Raw genomic sequence first — 18052 nt, 5'->3', positions numbered from 1 at the left:
CGCGGCGGGCGGGCGGCACGGGCTCCAGTAGGGGGTGCGTGACGGCCGACTGGGCTAAGACGGGGGCGACGGGACCCGGCTGCACCTCCTGCCTTATTCCCGGGTGGGCGTTCTCGTTCGGGAGGAGAGGAGACCGGTGGGTGGGGGGGCGGGTAGGAGGTGGTGGTGCGGGGGACAGATGCCAGCGAGTCGCGGCGCACACAGCCGGCGACACTGCTGAGGGAGTCACTGTTTGGGCGCCCCAGTCAGAGTCCCGGAGTCCACGTGGGGCGAGGGCTGGCTCCTTGCGAAAGAGCGTATCCGGGATCGGAATTGCAGCTTTCCTGGCGGGTGCTTGTGAGCCAGCAGCTCTGGGTAGGTGGTAGGAATCAGTGCGGAGGGCGTGAGTGGTCTCCTCGGGCGTCTGCAGGGTGTGCGCTGTGGCTTTGTGGTGTGTGGTCGCGGAAAATGTGTTGGGGAAGGTTTGTGGTCTGTGAATTAACAACGATAATTCTATCAATAACTGCCCCCCTTACCATGCACTTCACAAGCCTTAGTTCACCTGATCACCTAATATGAGTTTATTTATTATATTTATTTATTTAACACCCAAAGAGTCTTTATTTTACAGATGAGGAAGGGCGGGATACAAAACGGCCAAGTAACTGTCCTGGTGTCACACGGTTGTTTCAAATCCAGGCTGTCTGCCTCCACAACAAACAGCATGGGGTAGGGCAAGGAAGTGGGGCTAGAGGCAATCTGGGTGGAGGGTGGGGTGTGTGGAGAGGAGGAGAGGCAGCTGAATGTGGGACTGTGCACTTGAGCATATTTCTGTTACCTACCACGTGCAAGTCTGAGGATGAGGGACCTCTGCATCCATGTTCACCTCTTCCTCCAGCCTTGGTCTAGCCCTGAAATGAGGGGGGTTGTCCCCTGGGATCAACCCATACCTCCCTGCTGCAGTTTGGCATGGTGGCCCCGCGGTGGGATAATTAGGAAGAGAAACTGAGAAACTCAGTGGCTTTGATAGTACTTGGTGAGACCTTGTATTTCTCGGGTGTGCCATTTTGGACAAGCTGGAAAGTAGCTTCAGCTCCCAACTCTGCTCTCAGACCCCTGCCCGTGCCCCTCTGAGATGTACCTGGTGGGGCACCCATATGAGCAGGGGGTGGGTGGGGGTGGGAGTGAGCTGGATCATGGGAGTGCTTGCACCTTCTGCAAGGGTGGGCTGGGAGTGAGGGAAACACTCCACCCCTACTCCCCAGGGGCCTCCTGCCAGATGCCAGCACTAGCTGGGCATGTGGCTGACTATTGGGGACCCCTGTGCTGATGTACACTGCTCACCTCATTCTCAGCTAAGGTATCAGCCCCAAGACCAACCTGGGGAGTGAGGTCTGGGCTCAGACCAGGAATGTGTCTGGGAACTTCCACTCCTTTACTTCTTGTATATTTATTTGTGGGGGTTTAAGGGGTGGGTGGCAAGATGGGTGTGAATGTGAGTGACCCCTCCTTACTTCACTACGCTTGGCCCCATTGCTCTCTTTGTAACCTGGACTCCTGCATATACCTGACCCCAGGAGTGACAGCCAGGGAGCTCCTCCCACACCCAGCCTCTGTGGTCTATGTCTTGTTCTCAGGTGTGAGGCTCCATGTCTAATGGATGTAGGAGGCTGTCCTCACCTGAGCGCCAAGACCCACGGGGAGCTGTCATGTTAATCTGTGGTCATAGCTCGATATGGAGAGGCCAAGTAGAATGAGCCTGTTTGGCTACAGCCCTGACCCAGCTGCCAAAAGACAGCCTCCGCCCAGCTCTTCTAATGTTTGCCTGCACCTGTCCACTGAGCCTCAGGCCTCTTAACCCCTGACCTTCACACTGTGGTCTGGAGAAGGGAGGCTGAAAGCTCATCTCTGGATCTGAGAAGATACCAGGCAGCTGTCTCTCCTCTGTCCTGAGTCTGAGCAGGGGTCTTCCCAGGACCACCCTTCACTCATCCCTGGCCTCTTTCGTCACACATGTGCCCACAGTGGTTAGGAGTGCCACGGGGGACCCCACCTGTGGCTGTCAGGGAGAGGCCCAGCTGGCAAGGTGTGGGGCTGACCTACCGGACCCAGCCTAACCTCCATGCTGCCATCTGGCTCCAGCCTTCGTTGGAGGACCAGGGTTCCCTTCTGAAAACACGATGACTGGGTCCAGAATTCCCTGCAGGACCCCCCTCCTCAGGGGGCCACTCTTGACTCCAAGGAGACATCTTCCAGGGGTTCTCCAGGGTCTTGACTGATCAGGGCAGTTCACCCCCGCCCCCACATATTTCCCCCTGTTCTTGGGAAATAGAGCCTTCTGCCCACGGGGCCTCAGAGCAGCTTTCCCCTGGGGGACCAGGTATCCTCACCCTGGCTGTCATAGCCTTCCCAGAAGGATCTGCTCCCTTCCTCCCGCCTGTCCACTTGTGTCCGTCTGGCGCCTGAACCCTCACGTTCCTCTGCACTTCTCAGACTGGAATCAGGCCAGAGGGACAGAATTCTGGCGTTGGGTTCCCTGCCACCTGGCCCTCAGGCTTGGCGACCCCGCGGAGAACGCAGGTGGGGTTGGCGGCTGCAGCTCCTCCTCTAGCCCGAGGAGGCCCCGCCCCCGCACGCCGGCCTCCGCGGCGCTGTCGCTTCTCGAGGTTCCCCCGCTCGGGGCCCTCCGCTGCTGCTGCCGCCTGCCGCCGCCGCCGCCGCCGCCGCCGCCAGGGAGGGAGAGGGGGTCATAAATAACCCGCGGGGCGGCGCGGCCGGCGGTGCAGACGGTGACCCGAGACGTCCCCAGGGAGCGCGGGGGCGGCCCACAGACCCTGATGCCCCCAGCCCAGGCTCTGCCAGCCTTGATCGCCCGACTGGCTCTGCCCGGCCGGTCCAAAGCTGGCGCTCGCTCCCATCCTAGAATGCCCGCCTTCCTCCCCTCCAGACCACCCCCTCAGAGCCCCCTTTTCATCCATTCCTTCACCAATCAATCACTTATTGAGTACCAGATGTGGTAAAACCCCAGGAAGAGAGACCTAGAGGTGAGGCTGGAAGATACAGAAGAAAGCAGTGGGTCGCTGAGACCACAGGTGCAGGGGTACCATCAGCCTCCAGTTTTCCTGTGTTCACCCCGGGTACCTTAGAGGGTAAGAGAGCAGGCCCAGACCCGCCCAGACAGGAAGGCATGCCAGGACAGATCACAGGGGCCCCACAGGTGTGGGCACAGCCTCACACACATGCCCACACAAGCACCCACAGCAACCAACAGATCCATGCCTTCTCAAAGGCATACAGACAGCAGCCCACATGTGTGCTCACACCCACACGCACACACAGCAGCTCCCAAAGCTGCTGGCACAGGACAGGTGCAGACACGGATGCTGACATCCTCAGCTCAAATATGCACAGACGGTGTGTGTGCTAACTTATATATGACAGCCAAAATGGAAGACACCACCAGGACCTATGCACGAAACATACATAGACACATGGGCCTGCAGCCTGAGTGCCAGATGGATACCGTTGTCATGTCTAAGACAGCTTGTCCAGTTAAAGGGTCTGGTTTGCAGCACCATTCCATCAGGAAGGGGTAGATGGGAGGTCAGAGGTGAGTGGCACAGTGGCTCCCTCAGACACCCCTGCAGAAATAGTCAGAACCTTCAGGAAGCATCTGTTCCTGGTTCCAGGTCAGATAGAGGAGGGGCCACCCTGCTGGGACATGCCTCGCTGTTGGCCAGCTGTGAGCTGGCGGCAGGCCATGCTGTCTCTCTTTCAGGAAAGTAGGTGTTTCTGAGGCTGGACTGTCCACTGACCTTTTGTTGTTGTTGTTCAGTCGCTAAGTTGCGTCCAACTCTTTGCGACCCCATGGATTGCAGCATACCAGGCCTCCCTGTTCCTCACCGTCTCCCAGAGTTTGCCCAAGTTCATGTCCTTTGAATCAGTGTTGCTGTCCAAGCATCTCATCCTCTGCTGCCCTCTTCTCCTTTCACCTTCAATCTTTCCCAACGTCAAGGTCTTTTCCAGTGAGTCAGCTGTTCACATCAGGTGGCCAAAGTATTGGAGCTTCAGCCTGAGCATCAATCCTTCCGATGAATATTCAGGGTTGATTTCCCAAGAGTCTTCTCCAGTACCACAATTCGAAAGCATCAGTTCTTCAGCATTCAGCCTTCTTTATGGTCCACTGACCTTAACTTAATGCCATTTAAAGAAGTAAAGAGTTAGGGCCTGGTGTCCCAACTCAGGGCACCCACAGGGTGCACACTGTCAGTTCCATGTGCCATGATATTCACCTGCTGTTTTACACATGCCGACATATGCACAGCTTCTCAGACAGATGAAGTGACCCCAGACACAAGGACAGTGACGCACATGTGCTTGACAAACTACAGAATACACTGGGTGCACTGATGCCAGCACAGAGGGAGCTGTTGCCTGCTCACATGGGTGGGTGTCTTAGCTGCCACTGGCTCTGCATGCCTGGTCCCTCCCCAGGAGTGAAAACACTCACTTACTGACATCACTGGGGCACCCTGCTCAGTGCCATAGCCCAGCCTGGGCCTGAGCTGGGCTGCAGAGGCTGAAGCAGGCAGTGGAGAGAGCAGACCCTGCCATGTCCTGAGACTTGGGTCCTCCTGGCCAGCCACTGTGTGACATAGTTCCCTCTGCCCTTATCGTGACCTTGGTTTCCCCATCTAAAAATGAGAGAAGGGCTCAACATCTGGGGGGTCCCCTTTGGCTTAGAGCAGACAGTCAGGGTGAAATGTGGCCGCAGAGGCCCTGGTCGGTACCGTGATGAGCTCTGGCATACCCTACATGTTTTCTCCATCAGTGGTCTCAGAGTGCAGGAACTGGAGGCCTTGCCTCGAAAGTGGGGCCAAGCGAAGGGATGGGAATCCTCCAGGACCCTTAGAGACGCCTACTGTGCCATCCTCAGGCATCAGGCAAGGACTCTGGGGGCAGTAAGAGGGGGCTTATGGAAGAGGGGACCAGGTAGGCTCTCTGCCAGGCTGCTGGGTGCAAGCTGAAGCAGAGACGGCATCCAAGCAGGGACCCTGAAGACTGAGAGAAGCTGGAGCTGAGGCGCTGGTTCGGGGTTGGTAGCAGAAGTCACTGCCTCCAGGCCCAGCTCTGCGAGGCTCCCAGGCTGTGCAGGGAGTTCAGACTGGCCCAGCAGTAACCATTTATATGACGGACTTCCTGCGGTATGTGAGCTCTTGGCAACAGCTCCTCAGACACTCATGTGTCAGTGTGTGAGGACTGTTCTCGGGGGCAGTGTTTATGTGACCCACTCCCAGCGCAGCTTGGCCTCCTGGCCTGGGACAGCTCCACCCATGTTCACCTCTTCTCCCAGCACCTGCCCACCCTACTGTCCCAGAAGCTCCTCCTCACCAGAGCGAGAGAAAAAACTCCGGAGGCTGGGAGACCCTTCCGCAGGAGTCAGAGTGAGCACCCTTGGTTGTCGGCAGGTGTTGCACAGAGTGAGGGGGAGGTCAGAGCCCAAGGCCAGGTGTGGTCCACTGTTCTGAGGTCCTGGCAAGGCTTGCATCCACTCCTGCATGAAGAAGAGGCATAGACTTTGGAGAAGGTCTCTGAGACAGGCTGCGACTGGCTGAGCCCTCCAGTCCCCTGTCTCACTTTCTTTCCACAAAGTGCCTTCTCTGTGCTACATAGAGGGGTCACCAGCATTTTGTTCTCTGGGACCTTAGAGAGCAGAACTCAAGCACAGGGGAAGCAGACCAGAACCTCAGAGAGAAACAGCCAGAGGAACCTGGGAATGGCCTTCACTCTGTCCTGGGTAATGGGCTCCTTGACACCCCCTGTCACTCCCGGCTGCTCTCCAGAGTGCCTGTCTCATGGCCAGTAAGTGGGGCAGGAGTATTGAGGAACCTCATGCAAACCACTGTTGCTTTGGATTCCCATTCATTTTTCCTTAATGAAACCTGTACCCCAACAGAATTTACAGGGTTTCACTGGGCAGTTGGCCATATATTTTAGGATCTCATCCACCTGTGCCCTGATGGGACTGCTTCTCTGCACCTGCCTGCACCAGGAGGAGGAGTGGGTGGTCTGAGCCTCTCATACACAGTCTCACCACAGGGTCACCTGGAGAGCCAGCAATCACTTTGTCATCATAGATTTGTCTGTTAGGGGTTTTCAGAAGTAGAGAGCTTAGGTGGACAGTGAGTTTTACTGTTTCTCCCCACAGCTCTGGCCCAGGCTGGTGTTCTGAGGTCATAGGTTTAGCCTGACCCCATCCCAGGGCAAGTCTTGGACTCCCATTGCCAATGAGCCCATCTCTCCAGGACAGGTTGAATCAGTAACATACTGTGGGGTGCTTTGATGTCTTTGTGGGCGCTGTCTGAGTGTGATCTGCTGAGCTCTCCATGAGCCCATCTTGTCTTCTGTGCTGATGTCTAGGGTGTCACAGTGGGTGGCCCTGGGACAGACATGCCCCTGGAGTTACGTGCAGTACCCTGCATGTGGACCCAGAAGTGGGTTGGCTGAAGGGCACAGCCTGGTACTGGCTGAGATCCTGAGTACAGCCCATGTGCTGAGGCCAGACCATAGACGTGGGAGGGCAGCAGCTCCAGCCCCTGTCCAAGGCTACAACCTGACGCTTTCCTCAGAGCATTTAACAGAGTCCCAGATTGGCACTAGGGGCTTCCCACCTGCAGACTGGGGAAGTGGGAAGACTGCTTGGAGGCCACTGAGAATGGGAGGAGAAGAGGCATTTGGCAGAGCTTGGGCTTATATAGGGTATTTTCACCTCTGTGTAGACGATTGTAGGCATCTCCAAATATGGGGTCCTCATGCCCTGCCAGGTCAGAGGACCCCAGTCTTTGATGCTCTGTGTACATGCCAATAGATTCTCCTTCCAGAACAGACACACCACCTCCTAGATTAACTGGCCTTGTCAAAATCTGAGAGTTTGCCCCATGTCAGCAGTTGTGTAACTTTGTGTCTGAGATCCAGCGGTATGTGTGGGTTCCTGAGCACCTAAGGCCTCAGAGATGGGACAGATGATTCGAAATTGGTAAAGAGCAAAGCTATTACTTAGGCTGGGTCATCCCATCTTCCAGCCAGGAACATGGCCCTCAGGAAACTTGTCAGCTTCTGCTCAATGCAATATGCTGTCTAGGTTTGTCATAGCTTTCTTCCAAGGAGCAAGCACCTAGACAGCATATTAAAAAGCAGAGACATCACTTTGCAACTGAGGTCTGTATACTCAAAGCTATGGCTTTTCCAGTAGTCATGTACAGATGTGAGTGTTGGATCATAAAGACAGCTGAGTGCTGCAGAATTGATGGTATCGAACTGTGGTGCTGGAGAAGACTCTTGAGAGTCCCTTGGACAGCAAGGAGATCAAACCAGTCAATCCTAAAGGAAATCAACCCTGAATGTTCACTGGAAGGACTGATGCTGAAGCTGAAGCCCCAGTACTTTGGCCACCTAATTTGAGGAGCTGACTCACTAGAAAAGACCCTGATGCTGGGAAAGATTGAGAGCAGGAGAAGGGGCAACAGAAGATGAGATAGTTGATTAGCATCACTGACTCAATGGACATGAATTTGAGCAAGCTCCGGGAGATGGTGAAGGACAGGGAAGTCTGGCGTGCTACAGTCCATGGGGTCACAAAAAGTGGATATGACTTAGTGACTGAACAACAACTATCTACTCACCTTCAAGACTCACAGCAGCATCCCCTCCTCCAAGAAGCCTCCCAGGATCACCTCCTCTCCTGGTAGGGCCCCACTGTGCCCCCAGAACACCAACATACATCCAGTCACCCAGGTTTCCTGCTGTGCTGCCATGGCCCTGGGCAGGCCCAGGTACTCAGAGGTGCTCCGATCACAGCAAACTCAGAGTGGGTAGGAACACAGTGCTGGTGGCTTGAAAGGGCCAGGTGGAGCTCTTACTGTGCTGATTTGGGTGGCTTCACTGAGTGGTGGTGCTGGCAGGCTGGGCCAGAAGCTGGGCTGGAAGTGTTGGGAGCAGAGGGAGAGAGTGTTGGCAGAGACTGGATTCTTGAAGAAGGACTTGTCCTCCAGGGAGGGACAGGCACGGTCAGCAGCCATCATCCCCAATCCTGGGCAGTAGGAGCCCAGGCCCTGCTGGGTGGCCTGAAGGTGTCAAGACTCCCCATATCCACCTCTGGGGATCCTGATGGTTAGGCGTCTGCATCTTCTAATAGCCAGGCTAGGCCACCATGTCTCTGGAGCTGTGTCCTGGATGCTCTTTCTCTGGACCCCTCCTCCAGCCCTTAGTCCCTCAGGATGCCCAGGCATGTGCAGCTGCCTCCCCCACCCATGAACCTCATTCTGGCTCTGGCCAAGCTCTCAAAGCTCTACCACAGGAGGAGGGGCACTCATGGATACATGCCTGGGTGCACATGGGGTCTCCCTATTGACCTTCCAGTGCCTTGCCTGGGGGTCCAGCTGTGGCTGCTCATTCTGATGCTATGGGGATAGGGGTCTAGGAGATGCCGTACCCATGATGGCAAAAAGCACCATCAGGCCCCTCTGAACAGCACAGGAGGATTCCAGAGACCTCCCTCCCCCACCCCACCTCCACTGCCTGCAGCACTGAGGCCAAGACTAATAAAACACCCACCTCACAGGAGACAGCTTTATCTTGTTGATCGGAAGTCTGCCAGCCCAATTTATGATGGAACATAAGCTCTCCAAATCTGAATTTATGTGCTGTAGTATAACGAGAGGTCAATGAGATTAAAAGTGGGCTCGTGAGAGGACCATAGGCAGCTCACTCCTCGGTGCCGAACAGAAAGCCTCATAGCCTCTGAACCCAAGGGAGGTGAGGGCCCAGTCCAGCAGCAGGACAGGAAGAGGGAGGGCAGGGGAGGCCAGCCCATGAGGCAGGTGGTGACCGGGGAAGGAGGACCAGGAGGTGGCAGGAGAAGCAGAAGGAAAGGGGCAGAGGCCCGGGCCCGGAGGAAGCAGAGGTGGCCTGGAGTATCAGAGCCTCCTATGAGGAGTGAGGGTCTGGGGTGAAGGAGGAGCATAGGTAGGAGCAGGTCTCCCTCAGGGACTGGGAACCCCCTGGTCTGAGGACAGGTAGGAGGGGGCTCTGAGAGGGCTGAAGGACAGAATTCTGACCCTGGCCCAGGACCCATGGTCTGAGGAGGTCTCGGTGGGCACGTGGCAACTCAGGTCTTGCAGCTTAGGCCCATTCCCTGCCCCCTCCCCAACCTCCTCTGTCTTTAATACCCGCTTGGAGTCAAGGATGATGGTGAGGGAGGGGTGTGCTCTGGTGGGGACCTGGGCCCCGGCCAGAGTGAGGCTGGCTTTTGAGCTCAGGCTAGAGCCTGACTTCAGAATTTATACAAATAAATGAAATGAAAAGTGCTGGCAGCCCTGATCTGATTACAGAGTCATTCATTCTCTGGTCGTTAATAATTTGTGCAATAAAGGATTGCGGCCGCTCAGTGAGGAGGAGGCTGTGGCCCAGCCTTCCCTCGGCGCCGGAGCCGCGGGAACTGGAAACATAAATTATTAGTTTCTTATCGCTCAGCCCGCCATTGCTCATGCTGCCAGGGGCCTGGCAGGAGCCGGTGGCAGTCCTGCCGCCTGCCTGGGCCTGGCTCTCAGCTGCTGCGGGCTGTGGGGACTCTGGGGGGGCCCCTCATCCTCCCTCCCCCAGCCCTTAATGACAAGACCCTGGAGCCTCAGCCTTGGAGAGTTTGCTGCCAAGGACAGGTGGAGCTATGGGGTTTAGCTCTCATGCCGTGGACCTCAGCCTTCCCCCCAGCCCTCTCTGCGCAGGCCTCTGTCAGTGAAGCCTCATCACTAGAGGCTGGTGAAGTTGCATGCTTGGACCCTGGTACTTGCCCAGTCAGTGCAGAGGTCACCATCATCAACACAACAGAGGCCCATGCTCCCCCTCCCCATAACACGCCACCCAGGGTGAAGGAAAGAAGGAAAGATTGGTGTCTGGGTTCATATCACCTCTTCGAAGTGTGTCTGTGCCTCCCTGGGTGACTCAGGGCGGCACCTGTACGGGGTGTGATGCCTGCAGGCATGGCATCACTCCCTGCTCATTCTGTCTTCCTGTGTCCAGCACTGGGCTCCTGGTCAGGCAGGTGTGGAGCAAGCAAACAGTCTAGATACGTGGCTGGTGCTGACGGAGTTGCCCAGCGCTAAGCCATGGCAGGGTTGGGCTGGGTGGGGGTGACCCAGGGCTGTTCCCTGGGCTGTGCATCTGTGCCCCCAGGTGGATCTGCTTAGGTGCACAGAGGTGAGGGCTGAATGCAGAGGCCGAAGACCCCAGAGTGCTCCAGCCTGAGTGGTGATTAAAGCAATTATGGTGATTACAGAATTATAGAAATGAGCATCCTCATGAGGCCGGGTTCCCACCCCCCAAGTTGAGGAGGCTGAGGGCAAGGCAAGGTCGGGGAGCTAGGGTGGGGGACACTAGGCTCCAACCATCCTGAATGGAGGATGTGGCAGGATCGGATGTGGGCATGGACATCTCTCTCCTGCTAGCTAATGTCATTGGACTGAACACTGACCTGCCTCCCCCTCCCAGCTTGCTTGCATGCTGGGAACCAGGGTTACTGAACCCACCAGGTTGGCAGGATGTGGGGTCAGGGGTGTGCTCTGCAGAGTGCCCGAGGCCACAAGCCCAGGGCACTGCACCCACCATTTGCTGGCTGTGTGGCCTTGGAAAGACCTTCACCCTTTCTGCTTCTGAACCTGTAAAAAGGGAGCATGAATTAAACAAGATTCTAGTGTATGTTTTGAGCATCTACTCTGTGCCAGGCATCCCAGGCCTGTGTGGGGTTGGGTACGTGTGCCTGGTGACCTCCACAGGGCCTGGCTGTGAGCCCACACCCCTTGAAGAGATCTTACTTGTTCAGATTTCAGATCCAAGTTTTTACCCTCTTCCCATGACAGAATGCCCCCCTCCCCTGCCTGCAGCATTTATTTTTGCTCCAGACACATTCATTCTGTCCTCCAGCTTCTTGAACACCTAGATATGGTTGTAGGAAAAGCTTCCATGTCCTCGAACACTCATCCTTTCATCAGAGTCATTTCTGGGCTGTATCTTCCTGCCTCCGTACACGTCTGCTGACTTTTGATTGGGTGATTGTGGGGCTGCTGGGGCTGGCAGGCGGCCCGGACCTGGGTTTCGGTTTCCCCTGAAATGGTGGGATTCCCCGCCCCCATCAGGTAACCTGGAGCCAGCCAATCAACATGCGCCTAGCAAGAAAAAGGGAACCTATTGGGAAAGCTGAAAAGCCCACGAACGCCCAAGTTTGAAAAAAGCCGCGAAGATTTGGGCCAATAAGATTACTTTGCAAACATGTAACCAGTCCGCTTAAGCCAGCTACCAACTGCTTATGCACAACTTATAAATTGGGTAACAGCTTGAGCTCAGCACTCTCTGACCCCGTACCACTGCGTTGGACGCACGGCGGGAGCCCTGACTCGAGTCAGCAATAAACTTCCCTTTTTTGCGAGTTGCATTGTCTTGGAAGCCTTCTCTCTTCCCGCTCGGGGATTCGGACATCGGGCATAACAGTGATCACCACCATGAGTTTTGTCAGGAGCTAAATATTTCATAAATATCCTTGCACTTTGTTCTAGACACCGGGAAGTTACTTGATAGCATTTTGGTCTCTTTAGGTCTTGCTTTTAAGCTTTGCTGGGAAAACTAGAGCAGCCTTTAGTCTTGGGTCCATTTTGTCCTACTTTACAGTGGCAAGACCCACTTGATACTCTTTCTCTTTTCCAGGTTTTCCGGCCTGGCTGTCAGAAAGAGCCCACACTTTTCACATCCTGCTTGAGCTCTTGACATGACTTCCTTTGACCCTCTTGGTGGGTCTTTCCTGGCCTCCGGCATGATCCTCACATGCACAGGCTGATCTGTGCTTGGCAGATTCTGGGGCTACCCTCCTCCCCAGGGCTCCTTCCTGCAAACTCTTTCTGCCTTGGCTTTCCAGGCCCCCGAGTTCTGTGTCTCCCCTCCGGAGTGCCCCTGAACCTGCCTGGGTCCCCTTCTTGCTCCACAGCTGGATACTCTGGGGGCAGCATACTGAGGGGTCCAAGGACTCACCACGATAGTTCCTGTCTCTTAGGCTTCTGTCCTTGGACATCTAATGTCATGTTTTGAGGGCTGTTGTGTCCTGAATTTTGTCTGGTCTTTGAGTTGTTCTGGCAGGAGGGTAGGTCTGGCTGCTCTGTCTTGTCAAAGTGCCTGTCCATGAGTTCACAAGGTGCCCCACACTGGTGCAGGGCCTGGTACAAGGGAGTCTCTTGGCAGGTGTTTTCTGAGTGTCTGGGCCCCGTGGCCTGTTCAACCTGCTGCACAAAAGACCTCTGTTGCTGTACAACCCTCTGCCCCGTCACTTGCCAATTCACCACAGCCTGGTAAAGGCTGGGACGTCCCAGGGCAAGGGCATCAGAGGGGGCTCCATAGTCAAGGGCCTGGAAGCCATGCTGTCTGCAGCACCCTTAGTTCTCTGTTGGCCACTTCCAGCTCCAGGCCCTCAGGCCCACCCCTGCTGCCATGGGTGGCTGGTGGCTTTACTGAGTGGACCAGGAGGACATGGGAGGAGGGAGTTGGCTATAGCATGTTAGCTGTGTAAGTGCACCCTGTGTCTGGAGCAGCGAGAGCTAGGAGAGAGGCTGAGTCCACTCTGGGGAGAAGCCAGCGGGCCCAGGACCAGGGTTCCATCCATCAGTGGGGAAGACTGCATCACCAGCACCCCAGTGATAGTCACTGGGAGAAGAAATTTAATCTTGGAAAACCCCAGTTTATCCACAGGTGCACTCTGTGGACTGTATGAGCAGCAGCCTGTCACACACGAGACACAGGTAGGGCTGGTGGCACCAGGCTTTGGCTTGGAGTGGCTGCTGTCTGAAACATAGGTGGGTTTGGATCTCAATGTGTCACTGCCGAGGGGCTCCAAGGACAGGGTGCTACTGACAGAGGGAGCTCAGGGAGAATTCTCTCAGGCTGGTCCTCTGGCCACAGGAGCACCCTGGGGCATGGTTCCCAGAGGAGGCAGACCTCTGACCTGCAGGCAGCCCTGGACCTTGGCTCCCAGCTCTGCAGATGGATGGGCTGTTCCTGAGCAGCGTGGAAGGTGGTGGACCAGAGTGGAGTGGAAGAGAGGGTGCCATCCATATGAGTTTTGGTCATAAAAGGGGCTATGTTTCTTCTGTCTGTGGGGTAGGTAAAATTCATCAAGTGGTAGGTAAAACTCCCAGAGAGAGCATGGAAAAAGAGCCTAGTTCAAAATGCCACCTATGTTCCACACAGCCAGCTACAAGTTAGAGCCTCTGAGGATGCTCTCTGGTGGGAGGATGCTGCTCCCACCCACCCCTGTGGACCATGAAAGCCAGTGTGACTCCTGGGAGACACTGTCCTCAAAGGCAGTGGCTTTGAGACCCTTGGCACCCAAACAGCACAGACAGCATAGACTCTGCCCCGGTGTTTCTTCCAGCTCTGGGCTGGCTCTCAGGTGGGACCCTGCCTTGTCCCATGCTTGCTCCCTTGTTAGAAGCTTAGGCCTCCTTGGCTGGGCAGCTCCCCAGGCCCTGCTGTTTCCCTGCTCCCCTCTTGGGTACTGCTGAAGCATTTGACTTGTTATTTCCTGACTCACTAACTCCACAGCTCCTGAGCTGTTCAGCCAGCACTGAGCCTGCCTCTGTGCCACACAGTGTTGCACCCCCGGGACAAAGTGGGCGGTTCACATAGCCCTTTCTTCCCCGAGTGGGAATCAGAGAAAAGAAACTCTGACCCTCCTCTTGGAGCAGGCAGAGACCCACATGCCAGAGCCCCACAGGAGCTGAGGGACCGTGCATATCCCAGAACATCCCCTCCATCTACTCCTACTCATCTTTTGATGCCAGTTCAAATGCCACTTCCTCTATGAAGCCTTCTGGATCTCTCCAGACCGACAAGGACATCGTCACTTGAACTTGTGAGCACACATGTCTGCATTTCCAGAACTCAGACTCTGACTTGCATAGGAATCCAATATTCCCACCTGAACTGTGAGCCCCAGAGGGGTCTCCTCTCCTGGCCCCAGCTGGCAGTCAGGAGACCTTAGAAATATGTGTCATAATGACTCAGCATCTCACAAGCATAATCTCAGGTGCCTTGAGGGCAACCTACTACGTAGATGCTCTTTTCACCTCCTTTTACAGGTGACAGCTGGCAGGAGGCAGAATAGCTTTGTGGTCCCATCCTCTGGACCTCTGGGCTTTAATCAAACAAACCCTCAGCTGCTCTGGGTCAAGCTTGCTCCAGCTCATCACTTTGATTATTAATTAACTCCTTAGTTACTAGCTTAAGGACTTCTCCTGGATTCCTGGGCTAAAAGCAGAAGAAAGCAGGGGACCCAGAGGAGCCATTGGCCATCATCTTGCTGTCTGGGACTGGTGCTGAGAGTTGCCTGAGGTCTGGATACCTAAAGGCCTGGAGGCTCCTGTTTGGAGGACCAGGGGCTCATCTGACACCTAAAGCTGCTAGAGGTGCTCTCTCCCGTCATCCTGCCTGTAAGCCCACGAGCTGCCTGCTTCCCTCCCTTGGCAGCAGGCTGGGCTCTGACACCCAGCCCCTCCTCCTGTCTGCCCTAGCACCCCACTCTGTGGCTTACCCCATTTTTCTGATTCCTCTAGCTGAAACAGGAGGGAAGGGGGCAGGGACTGAGGACATGACATAAACTGGTTGGAACCAAATAGGTTCAAGATGGCGGACAAGTCAACTTCCACTAGACCAGGAGCCTCAGTATACACTCACTCTAATACATCAGCAAGCTAAATGACACACCCACAGGTGCCATGACAGTTCCAAGGCCAACCATAAAGGTCAAAGCGTGAGCAGTGGCCCAATTTCTGGAAATCCCCACTCCATTCCCCAAACAGCTGGAATGAAAGAGTCGTGTCCAACTCTTTGCAACCCCACGTACTATACAGTCCATGGAATTCTCCAGGCTAGAATACTGGGGTGGGGAGCCATTCCCTTCTCCAGGAGATCTTCCCAACCCAGGGATCAAACCCAGGTCTCTGGCATTGCCAGCAGATTCTTTACCAACCCACTCCCCACCCTCCCCCTGTCCTGCCTCATCACTCTGAAGGGCTAACAAGCTGGTTCAGAGCTCACAAAATCACATATGCATGTCTTCTTACCAACAGTACACTCATTAGCCTATGAAATTATTCAACTCTAAGTGGGCAACAGAGGATGAGATGGTTAGACAGCATCACTGACTCAATGGACATGAATTTGAGATAATTCCGGAAGATAGTGGAGGACAGAGGAGCCTAGCATGTTGCAGTCCATGGGATTGCAAAGAGTCAGACACGACCTAGCAATTGAACAACAACATAAAAGTTGACAACCCCTACACTCTGGTGCTGCTCTTGCCTTCTGAGATGGCCCACACTGTCTGTGGAGTGTGTTTCTCTTTAAATAAATCTACTTCTTACCTATCACTTTGTCTCTCCCTGAATTCTTTCTGCAATGAGACATTAAGAACCTGAGCTTCATTAAGTCCTAAGACCAGGTGTATGATCTCAGTTGGAAGACCGTGGGTTCAGGTTCCAACCTGAGTTACACAGTTTCACAGCAGCTTCCACTGGGGATATAGCTTCTCTGCTCTGGGGTCTTATTCAGTACCCACCGGGCTACCATGCCTGTATTCTGAATCCCTACTGCTTTCCCTCCAAGGCTTGGCCTCCACACACCACGCCCTCAGCCCTGAGCCATCACTCTGCAGGGTTAACAAGCTGGTTCAAAGCACACAGAATCACATATGCATGCCTTCTTACCAACAGTACAGATCAGGTCACACAAATCCACTACCTTGGCTCTTTCCAGGTTGTGTGTTAACACAGAGAAACAATTTACCTGGGTTTCCCTCACCCAGGCCCAGAAACCCTGAATGAGGCATCCCTACCCCTCCCACGCTCACCAGGTATGGTCTCCTCTGGACTGATTCCATTTATCACTGGCTGTGGATGAGAAATTTTATCATGAAACACAGTTCAGGGTGATAGATGAGGGAGCGGGGCAGGTGATTGCCTCACTGCCTCCCTCTCCAAGGAAATTCCTCCCCTTTTACAAAGGCAAGGCAGCCGGGGGGGCTGAAGAGGTAGGAGCCACACACAGGGTAGTAGGCTAGGGCAGAGTGGGAGGGGAGTGGAGGAGGCAGAGGACACAGACTAGGCCAGGTCTCCCATGGGAACCCAGGAAGGAAGGCAGGCATGATCTCCTCTAACCGTATCCAGGGCTGAGGTTCAGAGGGTCCTACATAGAAGGTAGAGCAGGGGCAATGTCCAGGCCAAAAAAAGGTGGAGAAACTTTACTCTGAAAACTGCCATAGTCTTTCCCAGGAGCATCAGCTCCATCTTCTATTCGCAATGAAATTCGCTATGAATTATATCTTTTTCAACAGTGCTTATCTCACCAGCATGAGCAAACCAATACTTTTCAAAATGACAACTGAGACTTTATCAACTCTTGGTGGCTGGTTTGGGGTTTTCTAGAGCCTCTTCCAGGAGTTCCTGTTAGGATTCTGGTCTGAACAGCTGCGGGTGGGCCTGGGAGGGGGTGCTGACCTGTGCATCCACCATTGAGATCCCTGGCCACGGTGTGAAACCTTGCGGGGCTCTGTGAGGCTCTCCAGCACAGAGCTCTCTTTTTTCGTCCACCATTTCTCATTGGCAAGACTCTAGCGTTCGTGACCTGCCCTGAGTTCCAAAGGGCAGATTAGAACAGTTGCCTCAGAAACCACCTGAGGCAAGATTAAAAGGACCAGAGAAACTCACCAAGACTCTGCACACACCTTCATCTTGTCAACAGCCCTGCCCTTGGGAAGTATTGTGAAAGTCTCAGTCCTGTTCCGACTCTTTGCAACCCCATGGACTATATAGTCCATGGAATTCTCTAGGCCAGAATAAACTGCTTATCAACTCCTCCTGGGTGGGATGCATAGCTTTTCGAAGCAGGACTCCACCATGTCCCCCTTTGCCTGGTCTGTGTCTTTTCATGGGAGACCTGTCCTAGCCTGTGTCCTTTTCTACTGCACCCAATACTCTCTCTGAGATTTCAGACCCCATCTAACCCCAGTGTACAGAGAAGCTGAGCTTTAGCATCAAGTTGGGCTGTCCGACCGGCTGGAGGGTGCTGGTGAGCAAGTTCACCCCCTCATCTGTTATGTAATATAAGGTCCTGGAGCTTCCAGAACCAGCCCCCTCCCCGTATGGTCAGCCAAAGCGATCTGCTAAAGAGGGGCTCACCCGCTTGGCTCCACGGGGCCAGCGGCTTGCCCCGCGGATGGACTTCTGGACACATTCGGCCGTTAGGGGAGAGGTGCTGGCTGGTTGGTGGGCATCAGCCCTAGCAGCACGCGTGGGCGGCGCCGGCGGCGGCGTTGTCACTGTGGTTGACAAGCCCCTAGAGAGACAGTCCCCGCCGCCCGCCAGCCGCGGGCGGGGCTTGGGGGCCGGCGCGGGAGCGGAGCTGTCCCCGGGCAGCCGGCGGCACGTCCCCCGAGGTCGCCTGCGGCGGCGCGGCGGAGGCGCCAGGCGCGTCCAGGAAGTCTGGGCGGCCATCCGCCCGCAGCTGCCCCCGGGCATGTGCCCCAGCCAATCGCGGCCACGCGCCTGCGGCTCCCCCCCCCCCCCCCCCCCCCCCCCCCCCCCCGCCTCACACCCCTGGGCCCCGAGGCCGCGCGGCTTAACCCTTCTCTTCCCGGCCCTCCGGCCTGGCCTGGCGCGCAGGTACCAGGCGATTCCGCTGGACCCAGGCCTGAGTCCGGCCTGCAGAGCCTGGGTGTCCCTGGCTTTGGTTCTGCCGCCCGGGCAGAGGTCCCAGTGGGCTGCTCCGGAGCTGCAGGTCTGGGAGGCGTGGCTGGCTCCTCCCGGATCACTGAGGGAACCGCCCGGCCCGGCCCGGGCCCCAGGCCCACCGGGTTCTTTGCAGCCACATCGGCTCTCCTGCCCTTCCTCCCGACGTCACAGGGATGAAAGTGACAATGACTGTGACTACTTCTTGTATTATTACTGTGCCAGGTACCGTGCTGTTCAGAGAGGTCCTGAAG

The 18052-nt window shown here is 55.6% G+C and overlaps 1 protein-coding gene and 1 long non-coding RNA gene across 4 annotated transcripts in view; one reads left to right on the top strand and one right to left on the bottom strand.

Moving 5' to 3' along the window:
• ZBTB17 (zinc finger and BTB domain containing 17) overlaps positions 1-18052 on the top strand; it is an 80423-nt gene that overhangs the window by 837 nt on the left and 61534 nt on the right. The window lies entirely within an intron of this gene.
• On the bottom strand, positions 3397-17535 carry LOC139037463 (uncharacterized). Of its 3 annotated transcripts, none has more exons than XR_011490306.1 (5): positions 17250-17535; positions 10563-10691; positions 8593-8681; positions 7662-7958; positions 3397-5533 (listed from the first exon to the last, which is right to left on the bottom strand). It is a non-coding gene; the product is annotated as an uncharacterized lncRNA (long non-coding RNA). The 3 variants fall into 3 exon arrangements; XR_011490307.1 differs by lacking the exon at positions 10563-10691 and having other exon boundaries at positions 3397-4172; positions 5371-5533; positions 17250-17530; XR_011490305.1 differs by lacking the exon at positions 10563-10691 and having other exon boundaries at positions 17250-17528.

The sequence above is a fragment of the Odocoileus virginianus genome, chromosome 11 (genome assembly GCF_023699985.2).
Source record: "Odocoileus virginianus isolate 20LAN1187 ecotype Illinois chromosome 11, Ovbor_1.2, whole genome shotgun sequence".
In the NCBI taxonomy this organism is placed as follows: Eukaryota; Metazoa; Chordata; class Mammalia; order Artiodactyla; family Cervidae; genus Odocoileus; species Odocoileus virginianus.
Note: the sequence above shows the minus strand (reverse complement) of the source record. Positions and strands in the feature narration are given on the sequence as shown.